This window comes from Zea mays, chromosome 3 (assembly GCF_902167145.1).
Source record: "Zea mays cultivar B73 chromosome 3, Zm-B73-REFERENCE-NAM-5.0, whole genome shotgun sequence".
Lineage (NCBI taxonomy): Eukaryota > Viridiplantae > Streptophyta > Magnoliopsida > Poales > Poaceae > Zea > Zea mays.
Genome location: NC_050098.1, coordinates 58,538,410 through 58,543,260, shown reverse-complemented (window position 1 = coordinate 58,543,260; position 4,851 = coordinate 58,538,410).

Genomic DNA, 4,851 nt, shown 5'->3' with positions numbered 1-4,851 from the left:
ATATGTCTTGTAGAATAAAAATATCAATGAATCATTGAATCATATGTATGTGTTTATCTCTTCACATTATCGTTTATTTGTGAGATGATGAAGGCTTGTCCTTCATGACCTTCGTCTAAAGATCATTATATCCATGTGGAGATAATGCTTCGAAAGACGAAGGTCTCTTAATACTTAACGATTGTGTTGCCTTGTTCTTGATTCATAGCATTTGAGAATAAGTGACCAACATTGGCACCCACCTCTAGTGAACTCAAACGACCACCTTTGGTAAGCATTCACCTTCGTCATGCCGCCGAAAAAGACAACAACGCCAGGGGCTGCCCTATAGCCACTGGACTCAAATCAGGAGACACTCTCACTACGACAAGCTAGGAACCAGAAGAGAAAGGCTACCAGCCCAACACCTCAGGAGGAGGAGTTGGACCAAGAGATTAGGGACTTAGAGGCTATTCACGAGCAAGTGCAAAGGAAGAGAGAAAAGATGCTTCGGCTAGCCGACCTATAGAGGCAGATCGACGAAGCTGCTGAAGAAATGTGTCACATTACTCAGGATGACCAAGGCCGAAGGCCCCAACACAGGGAGCTTCGTCAAGAAAGCCCAATTAATGATGATGAATGGTATGATGACTTTCATCATGGTAACTTTACTTTTGATGATGCTTCTCCACTAGCAGCAGAGTTGCAGGCTACCCCGTTGCCACCATCTTACAATCCACCTCAGCTCCCCATGTATGATGGGTACTCAGATCCGAAGCAGTTTCTGATGACCTACGAAGCAACCATATCCTCATATGGGGGCAACACTGCTGTTATGGCGAAGTCCTTCGTCACGGCAGTCAGAAGTGTAGCTCAAACATGATATTCTTCTCTTCGACCAGGAACAATCACTTCGTGGCAGAAGCTGAAGGATATGCTAGTCACTAGCTTCCAAGGTTTCCAGACGAAGCCAGTGACTGCCCAAGCACTGTTCCAATGTACGCAAGACCATGAGGAGTACTTGTAGGCGTACGTCCGAAGGTTCTTGTGCCTTAGAGCTTAGGCGCCTATAGTGCCTAATGAGATTGTCATTGAAGCCATGATCAAGGGGCTCAGACCAGGACCAATAGCGCAATATTTTGCAAGGAAGCCACCACAAACCTTGGAGAAGCTTCTCCAGAAAATGGATGAGTACATCCGAGATGACAACGATTTTTGCTAGAGAAGAGAGGAAGCCTATAGGTATTCTGAGATGACCAGGGGCTTCAAAGGAAGGCTCCACCCTAGGCATGTCAGGATGATCCACAATCCTAGCTCAGGTGATGACAAAGGAAACCACGCTCAAGGGCATCAGCAGAGCTCCCAGACTTCAGGGACGCAACAAAGCTCTTACAGGCCACCGGCTCCAAGAGGCAGAGGAGGTAGAAGCTTCAGAGGAAGGTTCAGCTCCTAGCCCAGGAGATTGTTCTATTTATTCTGCGAGGAGGATAAAGGACATACAGCAAGGACGTGCCAAGTCATGGTCCAGAAGCAAAAAGAGATAGCTAAAGCCGAAGCAAGACAGAATCAGCCGAAGCAGGTCCTGCATACCGCTTCGTGCTATTCTCCATACATTCCCGAGTATGTGGGCAACCAATAGCCCACAACATCAGTTGCTTCGACAAGCCACTCTCAAACTTCATGGGTCTTGCTACCGCCACCACCACCTATGGCACCAGCCCTGACCCACAATCAGCAGCCAGAAGGGCACCGCCAAACACAGCAACAGTGTGACGCACGTGAAGAATCCGAAGCTCACACAGTCAACAGCACTGTGCCCAAGTCGAGGCACATTTACTGAAGTCACACAGGGACTCCATTACAAAATTTTCATACCTAATGTATTCTTTACCTTTCTGTCCTTATGTTGCCCCCCGCAAAGTGAGAGCACCTAGAGGGGGTGAATAGGTGATCCTGTAAAACTTGAAACTTAACTCACAAAAACTTGATTAGGAGTTAGCACAAATAATGCCAAGTGGCTAGAGAGGAGTCTTTGCAAGACACGATAACCACAAGAAGATCAATCACAGATAGACACATTGGTTTATCCCATGGTTCGGCCAAGTCCAACACTTGCCTAGTCCACGTTGTGGCGTCCCAACGGACGAGGGTTGCAATCAACCCCTCTCAAGCGGTCCAAAGACCCACTTGAATACCATGGTGTTTTGCTTTGCTTTTCTATATCCCGTTTGCGAGGAATCTCCACAACTTGGAGCCTCTCGCCCTTACACTTTGATGATCACAAAGAAGCACGGAGTAAGGGAGGGATGAGCAACACACTCAAGACAAGAAATCACAGCAACACCACGCACACAAGTCGCAACAAGAGCTCACAACACAACTCAATGAGTTCACAACTCAACTAGAGCTCTAATTGCTATCGCAAGGAATCAAAAGCGCGGAATCGATGTCTTAGTGCTTAGGAATGCTTAGAGAATGCTTGGTGTGCTTCTCCATGCGCCTAGGGGTCCCTTTTATAGCCCCAAGGCAGCTAGGAGCCGTTGAGTGCATTCCAGGAAGGCATTTCTTGCCTTCTGTCGCCTGGCGCACCGGACAGTCTGGTGCACCACCGGACACTGTCCGGTGCGGATTTCTTTCCTTATTTGGCAAAGCCGACCGTTGGCGCTTTGGAGCCGTTGGCGCACCGGACACTGTCCGGTGCTCCCTTCTAGCCGTTGGCTCGGCCACGCGTCGCGCCCGGATTAAGCGGCCGACCGTTGGCCCGGCGACCGTTGGCTCACCGGACACTGTCCGGTGCACACCGGACAGTCCGGTGAATTATAGTCGTACGCCGTTAATTCCTTCCCGAGAGCAGCAAGTTTGCAAATCAACCTCAAATTCCTATCTCTAAGTCAAAAACACTTGTTGAGACATAACAAGAGTTGTTCCAAGAGAAATTGATCAAAGATTTCAAAAACTCCCCTTTTTCCCATAATTAAACCTTCTCCCCACAAGAGACCAACTTTTGACAAACAAAAACTCTAACTCTACTGTTTCAAAATTCTCAAGTGGTAGCTGATCCATTTATTGCTTTGGCCTTATTTTCTCCCCCTTTGGCATCAAGCACCAAAACGGGATCAATTTTGGCCCTTTAACCCCATTGCCTCACCAAAATCTTCAACTAAAAGTAAAAAGGCAATAAGAGTACAAAGATGAACTTGGAAAAAGTTACTCTTTCATTGGAGTGCAGTGGAAGTCTTGCATGGTCCAAGTCCACCTTTTCCCTTTCAACCCACCTTTGAGACTAAATTAAGCAAACTCAAGCACATGGTTAGTCTCAAAGGGTCAAGTTGTAACACATCTCCCCCTAAATGTGTGTGTCACTTGCACAAGGACTTGTGAGGTCCGAGGAGTGCTTGTACCAATCAAGTCAAAGGTAGACCCCTTTGGATACCAGATCCCGAAGCAAGGCGTAGCAACTAAATATCTAAGAATTCGCTTCACGGCCACTAAGTGACACTCCTTAGGATCGGATTGAAATCTAGCACACATGCATACGCTAAGCATAATGTCCGGTCTACTAGCACATAAATAAAGTAAAGACTCTATCATAGACCGGTATGCTTTTTGATCAACGGACTTACCTCCTTTGTTGAGGTCGGTGTGTCCGTCGGTTCCCATTGGAGTCTTTGCGGGCTTGGCGTCCTTCATCCCAAAACGCTTGATCAACTCTTGCGTGTACTTTGTTTGGGAGATGAAGGTCCCATCCTTGAGTTGCCTCACTTGGAACCCAAGGAAATAGCTTAACTCGCCCATCATCGACATCTCAAATTTTTGAGTCATCACCCTGCTAAACTCTTCACATGACTTTTGATTAGTAGAACCAAATATTATGTCATCGACATAAATTTGGCACACAAAAAGATCACCATCACAAGTCTTAGTAAAAAGAGTTGGATCGGCTATCCCAACCTTGAAAGCATTAGCAATTAAAAAGTCTCTAAGAGAGCTTACACACATGGTCGGGGTACCGTTCATCCTCGAAGCCAGGGGGTTGCTCCACATACACCTCCTCCTTGATTGGCCCGTTGAGGAAAGCGCTCTTCACATCCATTTGGAACAACCTGAAAGAATGGTGAGCGGCATATGCTAGCAAAATGCGAATGGATTCTTGCCTAGCCACAAGAGCAAAGGTCTCCTCAAAGTCCAAACCTGCGACTTGGGCATAACCTTTTGCCACAAGTCGTGCCTTGTTCCTTGTCACCACCCCGTGCTCGTCTTGTTTGTTGCGGAACACCCACTTGGTTCCCACAACATTTTGCTTGGGACAAGGCACAAGTTTCCAAACTTCATTTCTCTTGAAGTTGTTGAGCTCCTCCTGCATGGCCAACACCCAGTCCGGATCTAGCAAGGCCTCTTCTACCCTGAAAGGCTCGATAGAAGAGACAAAAGAGTAATGCTCACAAAAATTAACTAATCGAGATCGAGTAGTTACTCCCTTGCTAATATCACCCAAAATTTGGTCGACGGGATGATCCCTTTGAATCATCGCTCGAACTTGGGTTGGAGGTGCCGGTTGCGCTTCTTCCTCCATTACATGATCATCTTGTGCTCCCCCTTGATCACACGCCTCCTGTTCATCATCTTGTGTTGGGGGATGCACCATTGTTGAGGAAGAAGGTTGATCTCGTTCATCTTGTTCCTGTGGCCGCACATCTCCAATCGCCATGGTGCGTATTGCGGTCGTTGGAACTTCTTCTTCATCTACATCATCAAAATCAACAACTTGCTCTCTTGGAGAGCCATTAGTCTCATCAAATACAACGTCGCTAGAGACTTCAACCAAACCCGATGATTTGTTGAAGACTCTATACGCCTTTGTATTTGAGTCAT